Here is a 15779-nt window from a genome sequence, read left to right as displayed (position 1 = left end):
AATGCGCAAGATAATCATGAGTGCTATGGATGGCCTTCTCGTAGGGAGACGGGAGTGGATCCATAGTATTGATATGGTGAATATGTGGACTCGTGTGCGCCACCTCAAAAGAGTTACTTGCAGTCGTAGTTCAGGTTAGCCACTGAGTCAAAGCTGGCTTGCTGCAGTTAAACTCCACCACCCCCTTGTTGATACTGATGCATATGTAGATAGTTCTGATGTAAGTCTTGCTGGGTACATTTGTACTCAAGTTGCTTAATTTATGATTTTGCAGAGAGACTTCAGTCTCGCTAGTAGTTCTGCGTGGACTTCGACGTTTAGCTTGTTACCTCAGCTACGATCTTGTACCCCCGGGAGTGTCTTGTAGATAGTCAGGCTTCTCAGCCTTTTTATTTGTAGTTGTCTGTACTCAGACATGCTTAAGCTTCCGCTTGTGCTATTGCTTGTATGACTTGAATGCTGGGTCATGAGACCCATGTTTGTAATATCTGACTTTTCGGAGTCTTATGAATAAATACTCTGAGTCATACAGTCTTGTTGTGATGCCATGTTGTATTTGCACATATCGAGCATATTGTGTGTATGATTGAAATGCTTGGTATGTGTGGGATCCGATAACCTAGTTGTCTATCCTTGGTAGCATCTCTTATGGGGAAATGTAGTCTAGTGCTTCCACTGAGCCATGGTAGTCTGCTACAGCCCGGTTTACCGGAGTCCTGTTAGCCCAGTTGCTACTGCTCCGGAACACTTAGACTGGCCGACATGTGTCCTTCTTCGATCCTGTGTCTGTCCCTTCGGGGAAATGTCACGCGGTGTCTTTCGGAGTCCTGTTAGCCTGCTACAGCCCGGATTCCCGGAGTTCTGCTAGCCGAGTTGCTACAGCCCAAATTCACTCGCTGATGACCGACATGTTCGTTGCTAGGTCATGTATGCCTGTCCCTGTAAGTTAGTGCCACTTTGGGTTCACGACTAGTCATGTCGGCCCGGGTTCTCTGTCATATGGATGCTAGCGACACTATCATATACATGAGCCAAAAGGCGCAAACGGTGCCGGGCCAGGTAATGTGGTACCTGTGGGAATACCGTGCGTGAGGCCGCAAAGTGATATGATGTGTTACATGCTAGATCGATGTGGCTTAGGATTGGGGTCCTGACAGGGATGGCGCAGCCCGATGGGCGCCCCCAGCAAGGTAAGCTAAAGACATAAAAAAAGGGATACATGCCACAGGGACGGACCCACGCGGCCTGGGAATGATGCAGCCCTGGGGGCGCTCCCAGCTAAATAAACTTGGAAAATGTCACCTGGTTCCGTTGTAGAAGGGATGCTGGAGCAGCTGAAGATGCGTGGCGAAGGAGTTGCTTCTCACGAGCCACCAGGGCCCTGAGCCTCAGGAGGCTCCGGGGGTCCGGGCGGTTCCTTGAGGACCGTCTCTATCTCTGCCAGGACGGCGTGGTGCCTAGCCTCCTGAGAAGCCAAGATGCTCCGCAAGTTGCGCTGGAAGGCAGATACCATGCTCGGCAGGCCGAATGGCATGCGAACGTAGCTGTGAGGTGGGCCCTCACAGCGTCCCACACGCGAAGGCCAGAAGAGCTCCTCAGACGCGGCCCTGTTGAGCCCTGGGATGTTGATGTAGACGCGCAACCCGACATCCTCGCCTGGATGGGGAGCTGCGCCCGGTGAGCGGCGGTCGCCGCGCATGGCTCTCGCGTCTTGCAGTTCCTGAGTGGTCTTGGCAATGAACTCCTGAGCGTTGGGCGCCCCTCGCCCTGTGTCCTCCCGAGGGAGACGTGCCGCGAAGGACGCCTCCATGTGGTGCCCGAGCACCTCCCTCGTGACGTTGGCAAGGTCCGAGGCCCTCCAGAAGAGAGCCCCCGAGCCCTGCCCAAGGAGGGCACTGGGCACGCCTTCCTATGCGATAGAGGGAGGCGCCCCAGGTGAGGGCGCTGATCCTGACGAGGTACCACTCGCGACGCCACCCTCCTGAGGTCCAGCACGGAGTAGCTGCTTCTTCTTCTTGGGGACAACCTCAGGAGGGTACTAAGCTGCACTGTTGTCGGGGTCTTCGATTGACGCTGCTTGGAAGGCGTACTCGAGGGAGCACACCGCATATCTTTCTTCGCAGGGGACTGTGATGATCCCGCTGCTCCCTAGCATCTTGAGGACGTTGTAGCCATGGTGCGTCACTGCCATGAACTTGGCCAGGGCTGGATACCCGAGGATGGCATTGTATGGCAGACGGATGTGGGCGACGTCGAAGTCGATGACCTCGGTGCGGTAGTTGTTGCGTTCTCCAAAGGTGATAGGGAGGCGAACCTGCCCTATCGGTGTGGTGGAACCGTCGGTCACTCCTGATAAGGGCTTAGTGGGCTTAAGCTGGTCGTAGGGCACTTGGAGACTATCGAATGTGTCGACGGACAAGACGTTGAGCCCTACGCCGCCGTCGATGAGGGTCTTGGTGACTTGTACGTTGCTGATGACGGGTGAACAAAGCATCGGGAGAGCGCCAGCGGTAGCCGAGCACTTGAGCTGATCTGCCGAACTGAAAGTGATGGCGCACTTGGACCACCTGAGCGGGCGTGTGGCCTCGAGCTTGGGGACGATCACGTTCACCTCGCGAGGAAACTTCTTGAAGATACGCTGTGAGGCTAGGGCTTGAGCTCCGCCCAAGATGCAGGCGATAGCATGCGGCTCCTGGAAGCCCCCATCCCCCTCGTCTTGATGGTGGTCGTCGTTCCTTCTTGGTGGTGGCGGCAGCGGAGGAAGACCGGGGTTGCCCTGAGGGCGATCCTCGCGAGGCTGATCCCTCCAGGCGTCCTCACGAGGCTGATCTTGCCAGCGGTCCTCACGGGGTCGGTCGCGCCACTCCTGGCGTGGACCACGGTCGTCCCAGCGTCCTCCGCCACGTCCTCCTCCTCGGCCGTAGCCTCGGTCATTGCGCTCGGGGCGTCGACCGAAGCGTCCGTCGCGAATGGCCCTGAGCTCTTGACAATCGTTGATGTTGTGGCTGTGCATGTTGTGGAAGGCGCAGAACGGTCAGCTGCTCTTGGATGACTCAGGCTGGTCCCTGCCGCGCTTTGTGTCTAGCTCCGCCGCGAGCACGGCGACTCCCTTGCGCTTCACGTCCTTGGCCTTGGCTTTCTTCTCCTCCGGGTCGGCAGCTGGGAGCTCGAGGAGGGAAAGGCGCCCTTCCTCAGCCCTTGCGCACTTGGTCGCCAGGTTGAACAACTCCAGGGATGTGCACAGCTCCTCGTGGATGGCGATCTCCTCCTTCATCTTGACGTCGCGGACACCATCAGAGAACGCCAAGATGATGGCCTCGTCCGTCACCTTGGGGATCTTGAGGCGGACGTTGTTGAAGCGCTGGATGTACTTTTGGAGGGTCTCTCCCGGTTGCTGCTTGACGCGGCGCAGGTCACCCGCGGCCGGGGGCGATCACGAGTGCCCTGGAAGTTTGCGACGAAGCGGTCGCGCATCTCATCCCAGGAGGAGATCGAGCCCGGAGGCAGGTTCAGGATCCACGAATGAGCGTCGTCCTTGAGCGCCATGGGGAACCAGTTCGCCATGACTTTCTCGTCGCCGTTGGCCGCCTCGATGCTCAGCTCATAGAGCTGCAAGAACTCTGCGGGGTCGGGGGTGCCGTCATAGCGAGGAGCTAGATCCGGCTTGAACTTGCCCGGCCAGGCGACGCTACGCAGCTCGGGGGTGAAGGCGCGGCAGCCGGCCGTGGTCACCGGGGCCCACCGTGGAGGTGGAGCTTGATCTTGGCGCCCGCGCGCCGCCACGGCAAGTGGTGCAAGGCCCTGCCGCGGCAAGCGATCCTGTCGTGGCGGTGCGGGGAGCGGTGGAGCGTTCTCTTGCGGTCGAGGAACTTCTTGACAGCTTCTTTCTTCACGCGCGGGTGCTTGGCATGGCGGGTCGCACCATGGAGCCGCGCGCCTTGGCGCCAGGGCGCCGTCTTGGTGCAGAGGTGGTGGAGGTGCTCCGTGAGCTACGTCGCCCGTAGCTGGTGGTGGACGAGGCAGCGAGAGGGACGGTGCAGGGGAGCCCCCTGCGGCGCTGACGAGCTCGGCTATGCGGTCCAGCCAGTCCTCGTAGAGGTCGTCGACTGGGCGGTTACGCAGGAGCTCGTGTGCCATGAGTAGCGCGGCCCGCACATCCGTGGGAGCGCGACGAGCGTGGGACGATGAACCAGCGGGGGTCAGCGACGGAGTGGTGGTGCGGCCGTCCCGCTGCACCGAGGGGTGCAACGAGGATGCTTGCTGCTCGTTCCCCGCCAGGCCAGTGGCGGCGTTGGCGGCGGGTGACGGAGAACGACGGGGAGGCCCGCCGACAGGAGCTGTCTGGGCGACGCGGGCGGCAAGGGCGGCCTGGCGCTTAGCGCGGGCGCAACGAGCGTCCGACATGGTTGCGACGAAGCGATGGGACGCGGATCAGCGAAGGAAAAACTCCGACGCACCCCTACCTGGCACGCCAAATGTCAGATTTCGGGTTCCGGCAAAACCCTTAAGGTTCGAACACTAGGGTGCGTGCGAAGATCTCCCCCTCACCGATCACGCCCTCACACACTTCGCGATCTCTAGGCTAGGCACGACGAACTCACAACACACGAGACACAAGATTTATACTGGTTCGGGCCACCGTTGCGGTGTAATACCCTACTACAGTGTGGTGGTGGTTGATTGCCTCTTGGGCTGAGGATGAACAGTACAAGTGGAAGAACAGCCTCCTGAGGAGAGGTGTTCTTGTGCTTGGTGAACTTCTGGGTGTGAGGATGGAAAGTCGAATCGCCCCTTCTTAACGTGGTGGCTAGTCCTATTTATAGAGGCCCCGGTCCTCTTCCCAAATATTGAGCGGGAAGGGATGCCACAACGGCCAATTTGAAAGGGGACATCTAGTACAGCTTATCCTGACAAAAGTAGTCTTCGCCTGCCAAAGGCTCTGGTGGTGACGCCGTCTTGGGCTCCACGGTGACCTCTGTCTTGCCGCCCTGCTAGTCTTGGTCTCGTTGCACCGAACCTTTGCCCGATGCCTCGGAACTCCTCGCCTGCGCTTTCCTCCTTAGCACCAAAGTGGAAGCAAGGACACTGTGTGCGTTTGGCGCCCGCCTGGCCTTAGTCGTCATGGCTCACGTCATGAGATCCTTGCGAGGTTTGCCTCGCCTTGATCTCTCCGCCCCTCGCGAGCCAGCCTGGTGAGGCTGCTCCCGAGGAGGTCTTGCATCGTCCGCCTCGTGAGGCTTGGCCCCTCGCGAGGGTCTTGAGTGCTAGCTGGTGAAGATGGGCAGTATGGGCCCACTCACAGAGCCACGCCGTGGGCCGCAGGCAGGCAAGTGTGGGGGCCCCCATTCCCAGAACGCTGACAGTCGCCTGCATATTGGGTAGCGCGCAGGCCCCAGCCTCTCAGCGCGTCTTCAGGTAGTTCGCTCACGAGGTGAACGCAGCCCTCCCCAGGCTCGAGGCCACGCGTCCACTTAGGTGGTCCTAGGTGCACCATCACCTTCAGCTCAGCCGACCAACTCAAGTGCGCGGCAACTGCTGATACGTCTCCAATGTATCTGTAATTTTTGATTGTTCCATGATATTATATTATTGTTTTGGATGTTTAATAGGGTTTATTATGCACTTTTATATTATTTTTGGGACTAACCTACTAACCAGAGGCCCAGTGCAAATTGCTGTTTTTTTGCCTATTTCAGTGTTTCGCAGAAAAGGAATATCAAACGGAATCCAAACAGAATGAAACCTTCGCGAGGATCGTTTTTGGAACAAACGCAATCCATGAGACTTGGAGTGGACGTCAAGGAAGCAACGAGGCGGCCACGAGGTAGGAGGGCACGCCCAGGGGGTAGGTGCGGCCCCCACCCTCGTGGGCCCCTCGTGGCTCCAACGACCTACTTCCTTCACCTATATATACTCTTATACCCTGAAAACATCAAGGAGCACCACAAAACACTTTTTCCACCGCTGCAACCTTCTGTACCCGTGAGATCCCATCTTGGGGCCTTTTTGTTGGGGAACGTAGCAATAATTCAAAAAAATTCTACGCATCACCAAGATCAATCTATGGAGTCATCTAGCAACGAGAGAGAGGAGTGCATCTACATACCCTTGTAGATCGCGAGCGGAAGCGTTCAAGAGAACGGGGTTGATGGAGTCGTACTCGACATGATCCAAATCACCGATGATCCTAGCGCCGAACGGACGGCACCTCCGCATTCAACACACGTACGGAGCAGCGACGTCTCCTCCTTCTTGATCCAGCAAGGGGGGAGGAGAGGTTGATGGAGATCCAGCAGCACAACGGCGTGGTGGTGGAAGTAGCGGGATCCCGGCAGGGCTTCGCCAAGCGCAAGCGGGGAGGAAGAGGTGTCACGGGAGGAAGAGGGAGGCGCCAGGGCTTAGATACTGCTGCCCTCCCTCCCCCCACTATATATAGGGCCAAGGGGGAGGGGAGCGCAGCCTTGGCCCTTCCTCCAAGGAAGGGTGCGGCCAGGGAGGAGTCCATCCTCCCCAAGGCACCTCGGAGGTGCCTTCCCCCTTTAGGACTCTCCCTTTCCCTTATCTCTTGGCGCATGGGCCTCTTGGGGCTGGTGCCCTTGGCCCATATAGGCCAAGGCGCACACCCCTACAGCCCATGTGGCCCCCCGGGGCTGGTGGACCCCCGGACCCCTTTCGGCACTCCCGGTACAATACCGATAAAGTGCGAAACTTTTCCGGCGACCAAAATAAGACTTCCCATATATAAATCTTTACCTCCGGACCATTCCGGAACTCCTCGTGACATCCGGGATCTCATCCGAGACTCCGAACAACTTTCAGGTTACCGCATACTAATATCTCTATAACCCTAGCGTCACCGAACCTTAAGTGTGTAGACCCTACGGGTTCGGGAGACATGCAGACATGACCGAGACGACTCTCCGGTCAATAACCAACAGCGGGATCTGGATATCCATGTTGGCTCCCACATGCTCCTCGATGATCTCATCGGATGAACCACGATGTCGAGGATTCAATCAATCCCGTATACAATTCCCTTTGTCTATCGATATGTTACTTGCCCGAGATTCGATCGTCGGTATCCCGATACCTTGTTCAATCTCGTTACCGGCAAGTCTCTTTACTCGTTCCGTAACTCACATCATCCCGTGATCAACTCCTTGGTCACATTGTGCACATTATGATGATGTCCTACCGAGTGGGCCCAGAGATACCTCTCCGTTTACACGGAGTGACAAATCCCAGTCTCGATTCATGCCAACCCAACAAACACTTTCGGAGATACCTGTAGTGCACCTTTATAGCCACCCAGTTACGTGTGACGTTTGGTACACCCAAAGCATTCCTACGGTATCCGGGAGTTGCACAATCTCATGGTCTACAGAAATGATACTTGACATTAGAAAAGCTTTAGCAGACAAACTACACGATCTTGTGCTAGGCTTAGGATTGGGTCTTGTCCATCACATCATTCTCCAAATGATGTGATCGCGGGATCAACGACATCCAATGTCCATGGTCAGGAAACCGTAACCATCTATTGATCAACGAGCTAGTCAACTAGAGGCTTACTAGGGACATGGTGTTGTCTATGTATCCACACATGTATCTGAGTTTCCTATCAATACAATTTTAGCATGGATAATAAACTATTATCATGAACAAGGAAATATAATAATAACCAATTTATTATTGCCTCTGGGGCATATTTCCAACAGTCTCCCACTTGCACTAGAGTCAATAATCTAGTTCACATCACCATGTGATTAACACTCACAGGTCACATCACCATGTGACCAACATCCAAAGAGTTTACTAGAGTCAACAATCTAGTTCACATCACTATGTGATTAACACTCAATGAGTTCTGGTTTGATCATGTTATGCTTGTGAGAGAGGTTATTAGTCAACGGGCCTGAACCTTTCATATCCGTGTGTGCTTTACGAATATCTATGTCATCTTGTGGATGCTACCACGCGCTACTTGGAGCCATTTCAAATAACTGCGCTACTATACGAATCCGGTTTACTACTCAGAGTCATCCGGATTAGTGGTAAAGTTCGCATCGACGTAACCCTTTATGACGAACTCCTTTTCACCTCCATAATCGAGAAAATTCCTTAGTCCACTAGATACTAAGGATAAGTTCGACCGCTGTCATGTGATCCATTCCCGGATCACTATTGTACCCCTTGACCAACTCATGGCAAGGCACACTTCATGTGCGGTACACAGCATAGCATACTGTAGAGCCTACGTCTAAAGCATAGGGGACGACCTTCGTCCTTTCTCTCTCTTCTGCTGTGGTCAGGTCTTGAGTCTTACTCAATACTCACACCTTGTAACACAGCCAAGAACTCCTTCTTTGTTGATCTATTTTGAACTCTTTCAAAATCATGTCAAGGTGTGCGTTCTTTGAAAGTATCATCAGGCGTCTTGATCTATCTCTATAGATCTTGATGCCCAATATGTAAGCAGCTTTATCCAGGTCTTCCTTTGAAAAACTCCTTTCAAACAACCCTTTATGCTTTCCAAAAAAATTACATCATTTCGGATCAACAATATGTCATTAACATATACTTATCAGAAATGTTGTAGCGCTCCCACTCACTTTATTGTAGATACAAGTTTCTAACAAACTTTGTATAAACCCAAAAACTTTGATCACTCCATCAAAGCGTATATTCTGACTCTGAGATGCTTGCTCTAGTCCATGGAAGGATCGCTGGAGCTAGCATACCTTTTAGCATCCTTAGGATCGACAAAACCTTTCTGATTGTATCACATACAACCTTTCCTTACGAAAACTGGTAAGGAAACTTGTTTTGACATCCATCTGCCAGATTTCATAAATGCAGCTAATGCTAACATGATTCCGACGGACTTAAGCATCGCTATGGATGAGAAAATCTCATCGTAGTCAACTCCTTGAACTTGTGAAAATACTCTTTGCCACAAGTCGAGCTTCATAGACGGTAACATTACCGTCCACGTCCGTCTTCTTCTTAAAGATCCATTTATCTCAATGGCTTGCCGATCATCGGGCAAGTTCACCAAAGTCCATGCTTTGTTCTGATACATGGATTCTATCTCGGATTTCATGGCCTCGAGCCATTCATCGGAATCTGGGCCCACCATCGCTTCTCCACAGCTCATAGGTTCATCGTTGTCCAACAACATGACTTCCAAGACAGGATTACGCATTACTCTGAAGTAGTATGCATCCTCGTCGTCCTACGAGGTTTGGTAGTGACTTGATCCAAAGTTTCATGATCACTATCATAAGCTTCCACTTCAATTGGTGTAGGTGCCACAGGAACAACTTCCTGTGCCTTGCTACACTCTAGTTGAAGTTATGGTTCAATAACCTCATCAAGTCTCCACCATCCTCCCACTCAATTCTTTCGAGAGAAACTTTTCCTCGAGAAAGGACTCGTTTCTAGAAGCAATTACTTTTGCTTCAGGATCTGAAATAGGAGGTATACCCAACTGTTTTGGGTTTTCTATGAAGATGCATTTATCCGCTTTGGGTTCGAGCTTATCAGCCTGAAACTTTTCACATAAGCATCGCGGCCCCAAACTTTTAAGAAATGACAACTTAGGTTTCTCTAAACGGTGTCGTCTCAACGGAATTGCGTGGTGCCCCTTTTAAAGTGAATGTGGTTGTCTCTAATGCCTAACCCATAAACGATAGTGGTAATTCGATAAGAGACATCATGGTATGCACCATATCCAATAGGGTGCAGTTATGATGTTCGGACACACCATCACGCTGTGGTGTTCCAGGCGGTATTAATTGTGAAACTCTTTCCACAATGTCTTAATAGTGTGCCAAACTCGTAACTCAGATATCTCTATGATCATATCATAGACATTTTATCCTCTTGTCACGATGATCTTCAACTTCACTCTGAAATTACTTGAACCTTTCAATAATTCAGACTTGTGTTTCATCAAGTAAATATTCTCAGCATCTACTCAAATCATCTGTGAAGTAAGAACATATCGATATCCACTGCGTGCCTCAGCACTCATTGGACTCCACACATCAAATTTATTACTTCCAACAAGTTGCTCTCTTGTTCCATCTTACTGAAAACGAGGCCTTTCAATCATCTTGCCCATGTGGTATGATTTGCATGTCTCAAGTGATTCAAAATCAAGTGAGTCCAAACGATCCATCTGCATGGAGTTTCTTCATGCATATATACCAATAGACATGGTTCGCATGTCTCAATCTTTTCAAAACGAGTGAGTCCAAAGATCCATCTACATGGAGCTTCTTCATGCGTTTTATCCCAATATGACTCAAATAGCAGTGCCACAACATGTGTATCACTACGATCGAGATTCAATAAACCATTTATTTTAGGTGCAAGACCATTGAAGGTATTATTCAAATAAAAAGAGTAACCATTATTCTCCTTAAATGAATGACCGTATTGCGATAAACATAATCCAATCATGTTTATGCTCAACACAAACACCAATCTCGATGGTAGAGGGAGCATGCGATGCTTGATCACATCAACCTTGGAAACACTTCCAACACACATCTTCATCTCACCTTTAGCTAGTCTCCATTTATTCCGCAGCTTTTATTTCGAGTTACTAACACTTAGCAACTGAACCGGTATCTAATACCCTGGTGCTGCTAGGAGTACTAGTAAAGTACACATTCATATAATGTATATCCAATATACTTCTGTCGACCTTGCCTGCCTTCTCATCTACCAAGTATCTAGGGTAGTTCTGCTTTAGTGACCGTTCCCCTCATTACAGAAGCACTTAGTCTCGGGTTTGAGTTCAACCTTGGGATTCTTCACTAGAGCAGCAAATGATTTGTTGTTTCATGAAGTATCCCTTTTGCCCTTGCCCTTCTAGAAACTAGTGGTTTTACTAACCATCAACAATTGATGCTCCTTCTTGATTTCTACTTTCGCGGTGTCAAACATCGCGAGTTGCTCAAGGATCATCATGTCTATCCCTGATATGTTATAGTTCATCACGAAGCTCTAATAGCTTGGTGGCAGTGACTAAGGAGAACCATCACTATCTCATCTGGAAGATTAACTCCCACTCGATTCAAGTGATTGTAGTACTCAGACAATCTGAGCACATGCTCAACGATTGAGCTTTTCTCCCTTAGTTTGCAGGCTTAAGAAACTTGTCAGAGGTCTCATACCTCTTGACGTGGGCACTAGTCTAAAATCCCAATTTCAGTCTTCGGAACATCTCATATGTTCTGCGATGTTTCAAAAACGTCTTGGTGCCACAATTCTAAACCGTTAGCATTACGCACTGAACTATCACGTAGTCATCAAAACGTGTATGTCAGATGTTTCGCAACATCTACAGACGACGCTGAGGTTCAGCACACCGAGCGGTGCATTAAGGACATAAGCCTTCTGTGCAGCAATGAGGACAATCCTCAGTTTACGGACCCAGTCTGCATAATTGCTACTATCAACTTTCAACTAAATTTTCTCTAGGAACATATCTTAAACAGTAGAACTAAAGCGCAAGCTATGACATAATTTGCAAAGACCTTTTGACTATGTTCATGATAATTAAGTTCATCTGATTATTTAATGAACTCCCACTCAGATAGACATCCCTCTAGTCATCTAAGTGATACATGATCCGAGTCAAACTAGGCCGTGTCCGATCATCACGTGAGACGGACTAGTCATCATCGGTGAACATCTCCATGTTGATCGCATCTACTATACGACTCATGTTCGACCTTTCGATCTCTTGTGTTCCGAGGCCATGTCTGTACATGCTAGGCTCGTCAAGTCAACCTAAGTGTTTCGCATGTGTTCCGAGGCCATGTCTGTACATGCTAGGCTCGTCAACACCCATTGTATTCGAACGTTAGAATCTATCACACCCGATCATCACGTGGTGCTTCGAAACAACGAACCTTCACAACGGTGCACAGTTAGGGGGAACACGTCTCTTGAAATTTTAGTGAGGGATCATCTTATTTATGCTACCGTCGTTCTAAGCAAATAAGATGTAAACATGACAAACATCACATGCAAATCATAAAGTGACATGATATGGCCAATATCATCTTGCGCCTTTTGATCTCCATCTTCGAGGCGCGGCATGATCACCTTCGTCACCGGCATGACACCATGATCTCCATCATCGTGTCTTCATGAAGTTGTCTTGCCAACTATTACTTCTACTACTATGGCTAACGGTTAGCAATAAAGTAAAGTAATTACATGGCGTTTTCATTGACACGCAGGTCATACAATAAATTAAGACAACTCCTATGGCTCCTGCCGGTTGTCATACTCATCGACATGCAAGTCGTGATTCCTATTACAAGAACATGATCAATCTCATACATCACATATATCATTCATCACATCCTTTTGGCCATATCACATCACATAGCATACCCTGCAAAAACAAGTTAGACGTCCTCTAATTGTTGTTGCATGTTTTACGTGGCTGCTATGGGTTTCTAGCAAGAACGTTTCTTACCTACGCAAAAACCACAACGTGATATGCCAATTTCTATTTACCCTTCATAAGGACCCTTTTCATCGAATCCGATCCTACTAAAGTGGGAGAGACAGACACCCGCTAGCCACCTTATGCAACTAGTGCATGTCAGTCAGTGGAACCTGTCTCACGTAAGTGTATGTGTAAGGTCGGTCTGGGCCGCTGCATCCCACGATGCCGCCGAATATAGATAAGACTAGTAACGGCAAGTAAATTGACAAAATCGACGCCCACAACTACTTTGTGTTCTACTCGTGCATAGAAACTACGCATAGACCTAGCTCATGATGCCACTGTTGGGGAACGTAGCAATAATTCAAAAAAATTCTACGCATCACCAAGATCAATCTATGGAGTCATCTAGCAACGAGAGAGAGGAGTGCATCTACATACCCTTGTAGATCGCGAGCGGAAGCGTTCAAGAGAACGGGGTTGATGGAGTCGTACTCGACGTGATCCAAATCACCGATGATCCTAGCGCCGAACGGACGGCACCTCCGCGTTCAACACACGTACGGAGCAGCGACGTCTCCTCCTTCTTGATCCAGCAAAGGGGGAGGAGAGGTTGATGGAGATCCAGCAGCACAACGGCGTGGTGGTGGAAGTAGCGGGATCCCGGCAGGGCTTCGCCAAGCGCAAGCGGGGAGGAAGAGGTGTCACGGGAGGGAGAGGGAGGCGCCAGGGCTTAGATATTGCTGCCCTCCCTCCCCCCACTATACATAGGGCCAAGAGAGAGGGGGGGCGCAGCCTTGGCCCTTCCTCCAAGGAAGGGTGCGGCCAGGGAGGAGTCCATCCTCCCCAAGGCACCTCGGAGGTGCCTTCCCCCTTTAGGACTCTCCCTTTCCCTTATCTCTTGGCGCATGGGCCTCTTGGGGCTGGTGCCCTTGGCCCATATAGGCCAAGGCGCACACCCCTACAGCCCATGTGGCCCCCCGTGGCTGGTGGACCCCCTTGGTGGACCCCAGACCCCTTTCGGCACTCCCGGTACAATACCGATAAAGTGCGAAACTTTTCCGGCGACCAAAATAAGACTTCCCATATATAAATCTTTACCTCCGAACCATTCCGGAACTCCTCGTGACATCTGGGATCTCATCCGAGACTCCGAACAACTTTCAGGTTACCGCATACTAATATCTCTATAACCCTAGCGTCACCGAACCTTAAGTGTGTAGACCCTACGGGTTCGGGAGACATGCAGACATGACCGAGACAACTATCCGGTCAATAACCAACAGCGGGATCTGGATATCCATGTTGGCTCCCACATGCTCCTCGATGATCTCATCGGATGAACCACGATGTCGAGGATTCAATCAATCCCGTATACAATTCCCTTTGTCTATCGGTATGTTACTTGCCCGAGATTCGATCGTCGGTATCCCGATACCTTGTTCAATCTCGTTACCGGCAAGTCTCTTTCCTCGTTCCGTAACTCACATCATCCCGTGATCAACTCCTTGGTCACATTGTGCACATTATGATGATGTCCTACCGAGTGGGCCCAGAGATACCTCTCCGTTTACACGGAGTGACAAATCCCAGTCTCGATTCATGCCAACCCAACAAATACTTTCGGAGATACCTGTAGTGCACCTTTATAGCCACCCAGTTACGTTGTGACGTTTGGTACACCCAAAGCATTCCTACGGTATCCGGGAGTTGCACAATCTCATGGTCTACGGAAATGATACTTGACATTAGAAAAGCTTTAGCAGACGAACTACATGATCTTGTGCTAGGCTTAGGATTGGGTCTTGTCCATCACATCATTCTCCTAATGATGTGATCCCGTTATCAACGACATCCAATGTCCATGGTCAGGAAACCGTAACCATCTATTGATCAACGAGCTAGTCAACTAGAGGCTTACTAGGGACATGGTGTTGTCTATGTATGCACACATGTATCTGAGTTTCCTATCAATACAATTTTAGCATGGATAATAAACGATTATCATGAACAAGGAAATATAATAATAACCAATTTATTATTTCCTCTAGGGCATATTTCCAACACTTTTCCGGCGCTCCGCCGGAGGGGGAATCGATCATGGAGGGCTTCTACATCAACACCATAGCCTCTCCGATGATGTGTGAGTAGTTTACCACAGACCTTCGGGTCCATAGTTATTAGCTAGATGGCTTCTTCTCTCTCTTTGGATCTCAATACAAAGTTCTCCTCGATTCTCTTGGAGATCTATTCGATGTAATACCTTTTTGCGGTGCGTTTGTCGAGATGCGATGAATTGTGGGTTTATGATCAAGATTATCAATGAACAATATTTGGTTCTTCTCTGAATTCTTATATGTATGATTTGATATCTTTGGAAGTCTCTTCGAATTATCAGTTTGGTTTGTCCTACTAGATTGATCTTTCTTGCAATTGGAGAAGTGCTTAGCTTTGGGTTCAATCTTGCGGTGTCCTTTCCCAGTGACAGCAGGGGCAGCAAGGCACGTATTGTATTGTTGCCATTGAGGATAAAAAGATGGGGTTTATATCATATTGCTTGAGTTTATCCCTCTACATCATGTCATCTTGCTTAATGCGTTACTCTGTTCTTATGAACTTAATACTCTAGATGCATGCTGGATAGCGGTCGATGTGTGGAGTAAGAGTAGTAGATGCAGAATCGTTTCGGTCTACTTGTCACGTACGTGATGCCTATGTACATGATCATGCCTAGATATTCTCATAACCATGCACTTTTCTATCAATTGCTCGACAGTAATTAGTTCACCCATCGTAGAATTTGCTATCTTGAGAGAAGCCACTAGTGAAACCTATGGCCCCCAGGTCTATTTTCCATCATATAAGTTTCCGATCTATTTTATTTTGCAATCTTTATTTCCAATCTATACCATAAAAATACCAACAATATTTATTTTATTATCTCTATCAGATCTCACTTTTGCAAGTGGCCGTGAAGGGATTGACAACCCCTTTATCGCGTTGGTTGCAAGGTTCTTATTTGTTTGTGCAGGCACTAGGGATTTGCGTGTAACCTCCTACTAGATTGATACCTTGGTTCTCAAAAACTGAGGGAAATACTTACGCTACTTTGCTGCATCACCCTTTCCTCTTCAAGGGAAAACCAACGCATGCTCAAGAGGTAGCAAGAAGGATTTCTGGCGCCGTTGCTGGGGAGGCTTACGCCAAGTCAAGTCAAGATTTGATGTCCCGCCAACGTGCGATTTCTGGCGCCGTTGCCGGGGAGGCTTACGCCAAGTCAAGTCAAGATTTGATCTCCCGCCAA

Source organism: Aegilops tauschii, chromosome 5 (genome assembly GCF_002575655.3).
Source record: "Aegilops tauschii subsp. strangulata cultivar AL8/78 chromosome 5, Aet v6.0, whole genome shotgun sequence".
Lineage (NCBI taxonomy): Eukaryota > Viridiplantae > Streptophyta > Magnoliopsida > Poales > Poaceae > Aegilops > Aegilops tauschii.
The sequence above is the reverse complement of the archived record's forward strand: the minus strand, read 5'-3'. Positions refer to the sequence as shown.